The sequence below is a fragment of the Plecotus auritus genome, assembly GCF_963455305.1.
Source record: "Plecotus auritus genome assembly, chromosome: 8".
NCBI classification, from domain to species: domain Eukaryota; kingdom Metazoa; phylum Chordata; class Mammalia; order Chiroptera; family Vespertilionidae; genus Plecotus; species Plecotus auritus.
Genome location: NC_137782.1, coordinates 121184168 through 121200043, shown reverse-complemented (window position 1 = coordinate 121200043; position 15876 = coordinate 121184168).

Genomic DNA, 15876 nt, shown 5'->3' with positions numbered 1-15876 from the left:
CCCTGCTCACACCTGCCCCCAGGCCTTCACTGCACTGTTGTCTGTGTCCATGGGTTATGCATATATGCATATAAGTTTATCAGTTAATTTTTAAATGGAATACCAACAAGTGATTGGCAACATTGTACTATAATTTTATTACTATGGTACTCTTTAGTGTTCCTATGATTAGGAGTAGACTCTTAGGGTAAATTTTTTTTATTTTTATAACTTGACCCCTTGGTATTCTTTTATTTTCACATTGCATACAGAGGCAGGGGAAGCAGTGGGCAGCAGCAACTGGTCCTGGGCTACCCCCCTGAACCTGTCTCCAAGGCCCCTCTTCTCTGACTTCCCAGTGAGCTAAAGCAGCCCAGCCTGGGCTCTCCTGTTGCTTCCTCTATGCTGAGCCCTTTGTTGTTTCATTGTCCCCAGCTTTAATAAATGTTCCCCCATAGTCACGTGTACTCGTATTGTGAAATCTTTCCTGCGTGAAGTCAAGAACCCACACACACACACTACTGGCCAGCTTTAGGCAAACCCACCAACGTCCAAGTTTCCTTTCCAGTAATAATAATTCATATATCCCCAATTTTTGTATGTAATCTCTCCCTGCCTTTAGATCCAAAGTAAACACTAACTTTTAGACTTTATTCATTAATACTAAAATTGCTACTTTAAGTAAACATAAAAAGGGTCATCTGAATATATGTGAAAGTCTGTGAAAAGAGTGTGCAGGTGGAGGATGTGAGATCATTATTAATCCCCCAAAGCCTTGACACAGACAGAAATAGGAATGCTCTGGTTTAATGTCTAACTTCTTAAAAAATCCTCTAAACAATTTTATTGAGAAATGTTTAACATGTAAAAAGCTGTGCATATTTAATGTATACAAGACTATGAGTTTGGGGGCAAGCATATATCTGGGTTACCATCATCAATCACCATCAAGGGCGTAGACATGTCATTAACCACACTTTCCTCCCACCCTTTATTATTTTTGCATGTGTATTTGGTAAGAATACTTTATTATAATACTTAACAGAGCAAATTTTAAGTGTACATCATAGTAATGTTGATTATAGGCACTGTATTATATAGTGATCTCCAGACATCTTTTATCTTGCATAATTATTAAAGTGTTCATTATAACTTATGATTAAATGAATTATACTTAAAAAGAAAAAAACACTGCTTTTTATTTTTAAGTTAAATTTATTGGGATACATCCTATATAATAAAAGAGTAATATGCAAATTGACCCTAAGGGTGGAATGACCTGTCACTATGACGTGCATTGACCACCAGGGGGCAGATGCTCAATGCAGTAGCTGCCCCCTGGTGGTCAGTGCGCTCCCACAGGGGAGGCTCCACTCAGCCACAAGCCGAGCTGACAGCTGCAAGTGCAGCAGCAGTGGTGGGAACCTCTCCTGCCTCTGCAGCAGCACTAAAGATGTCCAACTGATGGCTTAGGCCTGCTCCTGTGGGGAGTGGGCCTAAGCTGTCAGCCGGACATCCCCCGAGGGCTCCTGGGTTGCCAGAGGGATGTCTGACTGCCAGCTTAGGCCTGATCCCCCAGGGAGCGGGCTTAAGCTGGCAGGTGGATATCCCCTGAGGGGTCCCAGACTGCGAGAGGGCTCAGGCTGGGCTGAAGGACACCTCTTCCCCAAGTGTATGAATTTTCATGCACTGGACCTCTAGTTGGTTAATAACACTGTATAAGTTTTAGGTGTAAAAATGTTTAATACATCATCTGTAATGCCTCACTTTGAGCCTTACACCTTGGCAACAGGATGTTTAATCTGTAAATTTGAGGTCCCTAAGCAATGTATTATAGCAATGAACTTCTAAAACTAAAATTTTCCCACAAGGGAGAGCAATACATAGGCTATGAATAATTATTTCCAGATGTAGTTATTAATTATTCAGAAGCTAAAAATAATTTTTAGCGAGGGCAGTATAACTCTGAAGTATTTGAAGCAGTATGTAAATACTGGCAATGATATTGTATTCCTTGTTTACTTCTTGTCTATTTTTTCCCAGTCTCTTCTTTTCCCACTGTCAATGATTTGCCTTGAAGCCCTAAGTTTTTTCAATAATGGCAAATACCTTACTAGTTTGCTGCCATGCATTAAAAACAAGACATTTGGTAAATAAAGCTATTCAGTTAACTCCCTCTCACAAATGATGCCACAGTTGGTCAACATGGAAATAGTTTTTCAAAGTTCTTCCTCCATTCCACATCTATCTCATAAATTAAAAATCATTTTTTCTCCTTGGTACCATTTTTATTTTTCCCACCTGAGCTCCCATACCCTCCTCATGACTCTTTCCTCCAGAACCTACACTCTATCAGCTCCCTCATGCATTTTCTCTGGAATCTTCCAAATTCTGACTAACCTGATCAATAAATCTTTATGAACTATTTAAAATAATATTATCTCAAACTTACTATATAACAACTCTGTATTTGATTTGAAGTATCAAAATTCCACATATTATGCTGTAGCATTTTTATGACATTTATAAAGACGTATTCTTTGATTAAATGGTTATTCTAGACTTCTTGGGGGAAAACACACACAAAAACATGTATGACATTAATCTTAACTGTCTGTTTTTTTAAGAGAATTTATATAAAACTTTCTCAGTGGAACCCTGAATGAGAAACAAATTTTGTTGTGCTTCACTTACTGATATGCTTTCTGAGTATTGGTGCTACTTGAATGAGAACACTGTTGATGGTAATACTGTGTCTAATGTGATAGCTTTTCTAGTTAAAGTGGCATGTGGAAGTTCTGTCACAACATTTTGATTGTCTAATGTAAGATGTGGAATTTAAATCAGTGCCTAATTGTTAGATGTCAATACTACTGTCAAATAAATTACATTATCTTCTCCATCAAAACTGAGGAACAATGACAATATTAGACTTAGTATAATTTTCAATGCAGTTAGATCAAGAAAGGAGAATACACATAAAAAGTTCTCTATTAATGTGGCCATTGAATTTATTTTATAATAGAGAAAAAAATGAATATTCTAAACATTCCCAAATAATGTGACATTGGAACTCTGTCACAATCAGTGTAATAGTAAACAGCCATTAACAAAATGATGCCATTATAATCTAGAATGAATGCCTATAATGGAATATACTTTTGTATAACTACTCTTTTTTAAGCACAAATGTATGCATATTAGACAAATAAATAAAAGAAAATAGAACCTTAAATTTTGATCAACCTACTTAATCAACTTAGCCTATTAGACTTGAGTACTTGACCATCTGCATTAAAATGACCTGGTTATTAGTACTATGAATTAAAATGACCTGTTTCAACAGGACCTAGTAATTTGGTTCAGAGAAACTTTTCCTGGGAAAGATAAAACTGTAAACCAATATATAACTGTACTATTTGCATCATCAACTTTATGGAAATCAATTACGTGATATGGCAATCACCTTGGAAAACCATACACACAATAAGAAACAATTAATATTCAAGCTAACTGCAGCCTCACTTTGCTATCGTCACCCATCCTAAATGATTATGTCAAGATTTTTGTCCAGTCTCTAGTAGTTCCTCTCCCTCAAATATCTACCTTAAATCACTGAGTCCACAAATCCTATAAATATACATTTTGACTCTTCACTTCTTAGACACTACTGAATGTCTCCAAATGTGTTGAAGCGCTATACTCCCTTGCTGCAGTGATTTTTAGTAATTCAGATCTGCTTTATTAATATGTTGTATTTTGGGGAGCTCAATGAAATACTTTTTGTTGGTGTGGGGGATTTTTAGATTGATTAAAATTTATTATATTCCTTTTTCTAGGTATAATTGACAAATATTAATTGAATATATTTAAGGCATGCAATGTGATTATTTCATATACATATAGACTGTGAAATGTTTACCACAAGCAAACTAACTAATCTACCCTTTACCTCACATAGTTATATTATTTTTTTCTTGGTGAGAACACTTTAGACCTACTTTCCTAGTAAATTTTAAATATGCAATATAGTACTGTTAATTATAGTCAAGATACTGTACATTGGGACTTAAGTTATACATTTTTTGATTCCACAAATACTAGTAAGTGAGAATATGCAGTAATTGTCTTATTGTTGCTGGTTAATTTCAACTTAGTGCAATGTTCTCCATATTCATACCTGTTGTCACAAATGGCAGAATGTTCTTCTTTTTTTGTGACTGAGTAATATTCCATAATTCCAATAGGAGTCTATTATACATAAACATATGTGATATAGTTTAAGATCTAATCATTTTATATGCAACATATAGAATGATTAAATTATTAACACACACACATATATATGTTAATATACATAAAACATTTATTTCTTTTCTTCTGCTAACTTTGACCTTAGTTTGTTCTTTTTCTAGTTCCAGGAGTTTCAAATTAGGTTATTTAATTGAGATTCTTCTTTTAGTGTAGTAAAATCTCAATATAACAGACTAATTTGGACAAAGGTGTGTCCATTAAAGCCGAAAGTCTTATATAAAAGTTTAATTTAACAAAAAAGTTGTCTATATGTATTACTGGAATTTTAAATTTATACTGAATAGGTCTAGTAAATGTATGCATCCACCATTCACCAAAAGTAAACAAATGCACATGGCTGGGGTGTGGCTTAGCACCATCAAACATCAGCAGGCACACATTAAAATTGCTGCAGAGCCCGCTGGCATGACTCAGTGGAGTATCCAACTATGGACCAGGAGGTCACGGTTCGATTCCAGATCAGAGTACATGCTTGAGTTGCAAGCTTGTTCCCCAAACATCTCTCATCATTGATGTTTCTATCTCTCTCTACATCTCCCTTCCTCTCTGAAATCAATAAAAATATATACATTTTAAAAAAATCTGCTGCAGAAAGTCACACCAGCCATGCAACAACAGAACCAATTCTCATGTGTTATGCAGTGTGATCACATGCTAATCATTCACCAAACACTGTTTATGAGCTGTGACTCTTGGATTTATAATATATGTATATTATAGTTGTAGATATGTAATATTTATGTCAGGGAAATTTCTACAGCGTTTTTCCAACATATGGTCTATTTCCTAAAATTTATTAAAAATAACAGTGAATCGATAACAAAAAATAACCTGTTAATACTATCTAATAAAAGAGTAATATGCAGATTAACCATCACTCTGCTACACCAGCAAGCCATGCCAACCAGCCAATCAGGAGTGAGTATGCAAATTAACCCAACCAAGATGGCTGCAGCCACAGAGTGACCAGGAGGCTTGGGTTTCCCCAGTAATGGAGGAAGCCAAGCTTTCCGCACACCCTGGCCGGCCTAGGCCTCCACTCAAGGCTACAAAGTTTCAATTATAGAAGATAAATAAATCCCAACAAAAATGGCTGCAGCCATGGAGCAAGCAGGAGTCTTGGCTCTGCTCAAGGCTACAAAGTTTCAATTATAGAAGATAAATAAATCCCAGATACCAGGGCCTCCACTTGGGTCGCCGGGGGCCATGGCCGGCCTGAAAACCACCACAGGCCCCTCACTTAGGCTACCCCATGCCCCAAGGGAACCCCCACCCTGATACGGGACACCCTTCAAGGGCAAACCAGCTGGCCCCCACCCATGCAGCAGGCCTCTATCCTATCTAATAAAAGAGTAATATGCAAATTGACCATCACTCCAATACACAAGATGGCTGCCCCCATGTGGTCAAAGATGGTTGCCCCCATGTGGACACAAGATGGCCACCACAAGATGGCCAGCAGGGGAGAGCAGTTGGGAGGGACCAGGCCTGCAAGAGAGGGCAGTTAGGGGCAAACAGGCTGGCAGGGGAACAGTTAGGCATCAATCAGGCTGCCAGGGGAGTGGTTAGGGGGTGATCATGCTGGCAGGCAGAAGTGGTTAGGGGCAATCAGGAAGGCAGGCAGGCGAGCCGTTGGGAGCCAGTAGTCCTGGATTGTGAGAGGGATGTCCAACTGCCTGGTAGGATCAGGCCTAAACAGGCAGTCGGACATCCCTCAAGGGGTCCCAGATTGGAGAGGGTGCAGGCTGGGCTGAGGGACACACACCCCCGTGCATGAATTTTGTGCACCGGGCCTCTAGTTTAATTATAAGCAAATCTTGGTTAAAAGCATTTTTAAGTTAACAGGGTGTTAATTTTCACATATAACATCCCACCAGAAATTGTGTCCATTAAATCTGAAGTCTTTTAAATTGAGTTATGCAAAATCAAGGCTTTACTGTTCTTGCAAGAAAAATAAATAAAAGGTCCCTCTCAGTGACTAAGGGCAATTGACAACTCTGAATCTCATATGCAAAATGAAGTAGGAAGGTAAGTAGCCTTGGCTTGTTCTTAAAAGAGAGGAAACTGTGGGTCATCTGACCCATCCCGAAACTTCCTCAGTCCTACCTGAATCTCTTCTGCCTAACTGCAAAATTTTAAAAAGCAATGAAATAACATTGTTCTTAATGACAACACTGTCTTTTTCCTTTTAAATTTTCACTTAAAAGTTGGTTGTAAATATATACAAAAAATGTGCATCTGATGAAGGTATCATTTCAAATTAGAGAATAAAGAGGTGAATTATTCAAGAAATAATGTTGGGACAAATGAAAAAAATAATGTTGGATCACCACTTTATGCTTCTAATAAAGTAAGTTATCTGTGGATCAAATATTGAACATTTAAAAAATAACATATAATTTTAAAATAAGATGAAATAATTTTAACCTAAACAACAAAGGAACTAGTTGGGTAATTCTACTATAAAATACATACTATTTTATGAGTTCCAGGAAATAGCTTGTTTTTGATTAAATTAGATACCATGTGAGTGGTAAAAAGGCCCATCACTAGGGAAAAGATTGAAAAGGAGAAAAAGCCAATGGGACTGGGCTTAAGATGTGAATAAAAAAAAATAAGGACATATATGTAACACCTTAATCAGTAAAGAAATTTTTAAAAATGAAGGAAAAAAAATGAGGTACTTGTCCATTATCCTAGTCACAGAGAAAGAAACATAATATAGAGCAGAGAGTGTAACATTTGTGAGGATGTAGTGGGATTCCTGCATTTTCCTCCACTCACTGAACTCCATGATTAATGTGTAATTTTCATTCAAGACCCTACTGGCTTGTAGGAGGGAAACACAGCTTGGATTTTCATATACTCAGGGTCTTGAGCTCAGTCTCTAGTCATAATTAATAGAAACACAAAACAAGCTTCAGAGTCAAACGCACCTGTATTTGATTCTCATTTCTGCCACTTTTTTCTGTCTACCTTGGTCAAATTATTTACATCCTCTAAGTTTGTTTGTTATTAATTAATTTAGTTAGTTTAAATCCAAACTCATTGTATTGTTTTAAGAATTAAATAACACAATTTATATAAAATGCTTAACAAATTTCAAAGAGAAGCCATAATGAATAATGGAAAGTCATTATAATAGGAGTAATAACAATACTATTGATAGTGACAGTAGGATTGAGAAATTATTGTCATTATTATTATTTTATGTTGAAAGCATTACTTTTACTATGTAGTTTGTTCCCATTCTTAGCAGTTTCCACTACTAATAAATCTATGGCTTTGTCCTTTTCTAAAGTCATGGTTAATTCAATATCCAATAATAAACAAAGCATATTCATCTTACTCATTCAAAATTTCCAAAGTAAATCACACATGATGGACCTGTGGGTGGAAAATAAATAAATCTCTCTATATAAAATCCTAATATGCAATTGTCCCTGCAGCAGTTCAACCGGGAGCCCGATCGCTAGCTATGACACGCACTGACCATCAGGGGGCAACGCAGAACAAATGAAGTCCCCGGCCAGCAGCTGGCAGCAGCCTGCTGGGGAAGGGAGGCCCTGGCCAGCAGCCAGAAGGCACCAATCGGCCCTGATCACTGGCCAGGCCTAGGGACTCTACCTATACACGGATTTTGTGCACCGGGCCTCTAGTAAATTAATAAAAATGAAAAGCTGAAAGGTAAACCTGAAGGAATTTGCTCATACTGAGGAATAAAATCTTATTTTTTTACTACCATTCAAAATGTAAATAATTCCTTGGTTTTTCAAAAGTGGAAAGCTGCAGAGGAAAACTTCAACTAAGGACATAGCTCAAAAAGCTCCTTCTATGAAAGAGTAAGGTAAAAAAAAAAATGTCCCCAGTGTCAAAATAAGATAATTAAGGAACTTCTTGTCCTACAATTCAAGTGGAAAATGTATTAAAATCAATTCCTGGAATTCAAAATACAACTATTCCCTCATCTGGATTTGTTGTTTCAATTACAACACTTGGATGATCAGGAAAATTCCAAGTCCATGATTAATGTGAGCTGAGCTTGGTAGCCTTCGCTCTCTCAGTATACGACAATATAAATCATCTATGGAGAAAACACCCTTAAAACCGAGTCCTTGAGATGCCCACTGATTATCTTTATCCAACATATGAATATATATTGTATTTTATACACACAAGTTCTATCATAATGAGACTTAAGAGAAATAAATACACAAGCTTCAGACTTAAATCCTCTAAACCTGTTAATTTTGAAATATAAAGTAATGATTTATATACATTTGAAAATAAAAACTATAACATTGAAAATGTACTAAAAAACCAAGAAGCCATAAGACAATGTCTGAAGCTAATAAAAATAAAGTCATGATTAAAAAAAAAAGGGTTTGGTTCAGTGGATAGAGCATCGCCTGCAGACTGAAAGGTCCCAGGTTTGATTCTGGTCAAGAGCATGTACCTTGGTTGCGGGCACATCACCAGTAGGGGGCGTGCAGGAGACAGCTGATTGATGTTTCTCTTTCATCAATGTTTCTAACTCTCTAGCCCTCTCCTTTCCTCTCTGTAAAAAATCAATAAAATATATTAAAATAAATAAATAAATAAAGTCATGAATAGATTTGCTAGAAATAAAAAATAAATAAAATCAGTGAATGAAAAAATGAACAAACAAAATTAAACAGAGGTAAATAAAGAACAAATTAAAAAGTGCATTTAATGAGTAATACAAATCACAAGGTAAATAAAGAAGGTGGAAATTTAAGAAACAAACAGGGTAGAATGAAGTGCTCTAAAAAATTGGCATTTAAATTGAAAAAAAATACAGTGGGGAGACAATTTTTAAGTCAATATGGAAATGTGTAAAGGTTTACATATCAATATGTATTTTTCCATAATAGAAAAAAAAGACTAAGCATAAATAGAGAAAATAATAGCATGCATTCATTAAGAGAGTGGTAATATGTTAAACATTCTAAAGCCCTTGAATTGTTTGGAAGTTAGATGAAAATAATGGGTAAACTTAGATTTTTGAAGTGGTATCTCATCTTGGCTGGGTCTCTCAGTTGGTTGGAGTTTCATCCCATACACCAAAAGGTAGCCAGTTAGATTCCTTGTCAGAGCACACACCTAGGTTGCCAGTTAGTTTCCTGGTTAGGACATGTATGGGAGGCAGCCAATTTCTCTCTATCTCTCTCTTGTTCCCTTCCTCTCTCTCTCAAAATCAATTAAAAAAAACATTCTCAGGTTAGGATTAAAAAAATATTTCACCATCTCAATTTACGGGTCAACAATAAAAGAATAATGTAAAAGAGAAAAGCAACAACAAAAATAGTCAATAGTTAATGTTAGAAGGAAACAAAAAGAAATAAAGGTAATCAAACAACTATTCCCTAATAACTTAAATAAAAGTAAGTAGAGAAAGTAGTTCAAAATTCAAATAAAAACATAAGTTGATAGATGTTGATCCAAATATCTGATAGAAAATTAGGTGTAGAAAAAGATTTCATTAGTGTGATAATGTGTATTTAAAAAGAAATAGAACAAATATTGTCCAGAGAAATAACAATAAATTTTAAAAAAAGAAGATATGATATATTTACATCTGATGTCATTGATTCTGACTGTACTGGTGGCATTAAACAGCAGCAAACAAACAAAAACAAAAACAAAACAAAAAACACCAAAAACTTGTTTAATTTGTCCCTATAGAGATTTAATTGTCTGCAAAGGAAAAACTAAGATAATCAAAAGATAATTCATTAATAGTAATAAGAAAATGTGGCAATGATATTTGGGTACATATGTATACAAACAAAATCAATTGCCATTCTTACATAACCACATATAAGTGTTAGAAATATTTTTAATTGATATAATTTAAGAAGAACAATAGAGTCAGGAATAAATCTTATAAAAGGTGTCCCTGGTTTCTAAAAAATTAAAACAAAATAAATGGAGCAATAAATGTACTTATATATAAGACAGTATTGTATTAATGAAATTTTCCATCTTAATTCATAATTTAAAATATTAGTACTAATATTATTATTATTATTAATATTATTACTAATGGAGCCCACTAAGCTTATTCTGAATGTTATATGGAGGACCAAGAGGCAAGACTGCTTTGAGAAGAAATACTGCAGCTAGAATAATTAATAAAGTGAGGTATTGGTGCAATGACAAACAATTTTAGCAGCACAAAGACACATGGTGAATCTTAGGCATGCTTGCATATTGATACACACTAGGTGTATAGTACATGACTCTAAAATAAAGAGTAAGATGTAAGAAAATGGTGAAAAGTTGTTTCTCTATGATAAACAGAATCTCTAACTTGAAACACTTGAAAAAAATCAATCTACTAGGATTACATTCCTAAATAAAAAAACTTAGCTTTGTAATAAAAGGCAATCCTATATAATAAAGAGCTAATATGCTAATTAGACCAGATAGCTGAACGTCCTTCTGGACATCCTTCTGAATGACCTTCTGGATATATAATAAAGAGCTAATATGCTAATTAGACCAGACAGCTAAACGTCCTTCTGGACATCCTTCCGGACGACCTTCTGGATGAAGCCGGGGCTGAAGGGCCAAGGCAAGAATGACCTTCCTGAACTACTAGTGGGCAGGGAGCAGGGCCAGCAAGCCTGCACCACCAGGCCAGCCATGACAGTCCAGGCGCTGTCCTGCCTTCTTCAGATGTAGCCAGATAAGGGGGGTGGCAGGTTCCAGCACCTCCTTAGAGGCAGGACAGGGGTGTGACCATGGTGCCTCAACCTCCCATGGCCCCTCCCACAGATGCCCAGCCCCTGATCACCCACCTCTCACAAGTGGCAGGAGGTGGGGCCAGCACTTAGAAACAGCAAGCCAGCTTCTGGCTGAGCAGTGCAACCCAACCGCCCTCTACTCTCCCCCGCTCAGCCCCTGCTCATCCAGAAGACAGGCTCATGCCCTGGTGGCGGGAGCCTCTCCCACCTCCTTGGCAGATATAGGCGGTAAATAGCGAGTGGTCCTGGACTGGGAGAGCCCTGGACTGGGAAAGGGATGTCTGAGTGCCCGCTTAGGCCTGGGATGATTCGGTCTAAGCCAGTAGGCGGACAATCCCTGAGTGTTCTAGGACTGCAAGAGGGCACAGGCCAGGCAGAGAGATGTCCCCCTCCCCCCTGTCCCCCCACACCCAATGCATGATTTTCATGCACCAGACCTCTAATAACGTATATAAGCATTTATCTTTATGACCTTCTGTACATTTTGTAGAGGGTCTGGGGTTTGTTGGTGCTGAACAAATGTTCATTCAGTGATTTAAAAATGCAACTGCACAAGAACACCTGGTTACATTGGCCAAACTGGCTGACCTCGAGTGGTTGCCAGGTTACCCCTATGACCTGTCCTACCATTGTGCCCTGTCTTAGCTCTGTGACCTGTTGCCAGCTTATACCCCACACACCTGGGTTGAGGCCTCTTCAGTGTGATGCCACAGGAAACTCAGGGAAGGGCTCCCCAAGATCTTGTCATATTAAATTCAGAGTTGGCTGTTGAGACAGAGCTTGCCACATGGAGAACTCAGGAAGGCACCACCAAAGGGACAGCAAGTGTCTCCAGGGCAGGGAGAGCCAGGCCGGTGCAGGAGATGGCAGGCAGGAGAGGGGGGTGGGCAAATAAAAGGTGGGTTGAAAATGCTGTCACAAACATGAAGGCTTTTAGGCATGAGAATAGGGTGATCTGATTTATACTTTTAAAGATGACTTGGTGATTTGACATTTGAAATGATATTTGACATGTGTCCTGAGAGCCAGGAAGGATTTAGGCAGGTGAAGATGGTGAGATGTGCTTCAGGTACAGACAGTGGCCACAGCCTGGAGCAGGACAGATGAACACTGGGGACCAGAGCACATACCTCTCAGAGCCTGTGAGTGATGGGAAAGGGCAGGGAAACAGAAGACCCTGCATGGAGGGGACAGGGCAGGGGGGGACAGGGAACCCTCCATGGAGGGTGTGGGGTAGGGGGAGAGAGGACCCTCCATGGAGGAGGTAGGGCAGGGGAACCTCCATGGAGGAGAGAGGGCAGGGAGGAGAGGAACCCTCCATGGAGGGGGCATAGCAGGGCAGGGAGGAGAGGAGACCCTTCATGGAGAGGAGAGGCCAGGGAGGAGAGAGAACCCTCCATGGAGGGGACAGGGCAGAGCAGGGAGGAGAGGGGAACCTCCATGGAGAGGAGAAGGCAGGGAGGAAAGGGGACCCTCCATGGAGAGGAGAGGGCAGGGAGGAGAGAGGACCCTCCATGGAGGAGAGAGGGCAGGGAGGAGAGGGGACCCTCCATGGAGGGGCCAGGGCAGGGGGATAGGGAACCCTCCATGGAGGGGACAGAGCAGGACAGGGAGGAGAGGGGAACCTCCATGGAGAGGAGAAGGCAGGGAGGAAAGGGGACCCTCCATGGAGAGGAGAGGGCAGGGAGGAGAGAGGACCCTCCATGGAGGAGAGAGGGCAGGGAGGAGAGGGGACCCTCCATGGAGGAGAGAGGGCAGGGAGGAGAGGGGACCCTCCATGGAGGGAACAGAGTAGGGGGGAAGGGGGTCCTCCATGGAGAGGACAAGGCAGATAGGGCAGGGAATCCTCCATGGAGGTGAGAGGGCAGGGAGGAAAGGGGACCCTCCAATAAGGGGCAGGGCAGGGAGGAGAGGGAAACCTCCATGGAGGAGAAGGGCAGTGAGGATAGAGGACTCTCCATGGAAAGGGCAGGGCAAGGAGGATAAGGGACCCTTCATGGAGGGGGCAGGGCAGGGAGTCGAGGGGACCCTCCATGGAGGGGCCAGGGCAGGGGGATAGGGAACCTTCCATGGAGGGGACAGTGTAGGGGAACAGGGGTCCCTCCATGGTGAAGGCAGGGCAGGTAGGACAGGGAATCCTCCAAGGAGGTGAGATGGCAGGGAGGAGAGGGGACCCTCCATGGAGGGGGCAGAGCAGGGGGGCAGAGAACTCTCCATGGAGGGGACAGGATAGGGGGAGAGGGGACCCTCCATGGAGAGGGCAGGGCAGGGGGATAGGGAATCCTCCATGGACGGGACAGGTGAGGGAGAGAGGTGACCCTTTATGGAGGGGGCAGGGCAGGGCAGGGCTGGGAGGAGTGGGGACCTTCCATGGAGAGGAGAGGGAAGGGAGGACAGGGGATCCTCCATGGAGGGGGAAGGGCAGGGCAGGGAGGAGTGGGGACCCTCCATGGAAGGGTCATGGAGGAGAGGGGACCCTCCATAGAGGGGGCAGGGAGGAAAGTGGACACTCCATGGATGGGGCAGGGCAGGGAGGAGATGGAACATCCCATGGAGGTGAGATGGCAAGGAGGACAGGGGATCCTCCATGGAGGGGGCAGGGCAGGGGGATAGGGAACCCTCCATGGAGGAGACAGGGTAGGGAGGAGAGAGGACCCTCCATGTAGAGGGCAGGGCAGGGAGGATAAGGGACACTTCATGAAGGGGAGAGGGCAGGGAGGAGAGGGGACCCTCCATGGAGGGGGCAAGGCAGGGAGGAGATGAGACCCTCCATGGGGGGTTCAGGGCAGGGAGGAGAGGGGACCCTCCATGGAAGGGGCAGGGCTGGGAGATAGGGAATCCTCCATGGAGGGACAGGTAAGGGAGAGAGGTGACCCTTCATGTAGGGGGTAGGGAAGAGATGACACCCTCCATGGAGTGGGCAGGGAGGAGAGGATACCTTCTATAGATGGGGCAAGACAGGGAGGAGAGGGGACCCTTCATGGATGGGGCTGGGCAGAGAGGTGAGGGGACCCACCATGTAGGGGGCAGGCAGGGAAGAGAGGGGACACGCCATGTAGGGGGCAGGGAGTAGAGGGGACCTCCATGGATGGGGCAGGGCAGGAAGGAGAGGGAACCTTCCATGGAGGGGAGAGGGCAATGAGGTCAGGAGACCCTCCATGGAGGGGGCAGGGCAGGGGTAAAGGGGACCTTCTATGGAGGGGGCAGGACAGAGGGAGTAGGGAACCCTCCATGGATGGGACAGGGCAGGGAGGAGAGGGGACCCTTCTTGGAGGGAGAAGGGTTGGGGGATAGGGAACCATCAATGCGGGGGAGAGAGGAGGAAGGATAGGGAACCCTCTATGGAGGGAATAGGGTAGGGGAGAAGTGGACCCCACATCAAGATGAATGGGCAGGTGTAGAAGGAAGCCCCCCTTTGAGGTGCAGAGTATAATGGAGGGGAACCCTCTATGAAATGGGTCAAAGGACTCTCCATAGAGAGGAAATGGAGGGGAGACAGGGGATACTCCAAGGAGGGGAGGCAGTAGGAGGATTGGGAACCACCCCTTTCCTTGACTGGAAAGACCAGGGGAGATAAGGGAATCTCCATGGCAGTTGTATGGGCAGGCATACAATGAACCTCCCTGTGAGGTGACAGTGCAAGAGGGAGGGTCACTTCCATGAGGGGGAGACAGGGGACCCACCATGGAGGATAAAGGGAGGAGGGCAAAGGGACCCTCCAGAGAGAATAGGTAGTCATTCAAGGAACCGCCTCTCTTTGAGAGGACAGGGTGGGGTGGGGGGGGAGAGAACTATCCATGGAGGGGAATGGGCAAGAAGATAGAGAACCCCCCCTTAAGGGGCAGGGCACAGGGGAGGATGCACCCTCCATGGATTGAGGACAGGGGACCCTCCACAGAGGGACAGGGCAGGAGGGGAAAGGAGACTCTCCTTGGAGGGGAATGGGTAGGGAGATAGGGAACCACACCTTTGAGAGGTTCCTTGTACCCCTGCCATTCCCCTCTCTGGAGGTTCCTCTTTTCCCCTCCCCATTCCCTTCATGGAGGGTCTCCACCCCACATAAGGTGTCCACTCCCCTCTTCCCTGCAACTCAAAGGGGGGGTTCCCAATCCCCCTGCTGATTCCCCTTCATGAAGTGACCCCTGTCTCCACTCCATGTCCCCTTTATTGAGGGTCCCTTGACCTCACTCAATGGAGGGTGCCCCTCCCTTCTGTCCTCCCCCTCAAAGGGAAGGTTTCTTGTACCCCTGCCCATTCATCTCCAGGTACAGGGCATGGATAAGAGGACACCCTCAATGGAGGGAAATGGGCAGGGGGAGTTGGAACACCCCTTGAGGTGCAAGGCAGAGGGGGAAGGCCACCCTCCTTGGAGGGGTGTCAGTAGGGGAGGTAGGGGACTCCCCATGGTGGTGAATGGACAGGCATACTATGAATCCCCCTTTGAGGGTACAGGGCAGGAGGGAGGGGGCACCCTCCATGAGGTGGAGACAGGGGACCCTCCATGGAGGTGAGGGCAGGATATAAGGAACTCCCTCTGAAGGGACAGGGCATGGGGTTGGGGGCATACTCCATGGAGTGGGGACAGATTCCCTCCATGGAGGGGAATGGGCTGGGGGATAGGGAACCCCACTTTGTGGGGACAGTGCCAGGGGAGGGTAAGGGCAAGGGAGAAAGGGTACTCTTTCCAGAGAGAGAAATGGGCAGGGGTACAAGATCCCTTCAAAGAGGAGATTCCCTATCCCCCTGCTCATACCCCATGTCCCTTCAAATGTTGGGGGAGTTTCTTATACCCCTGCTCATTCACCACCATGGA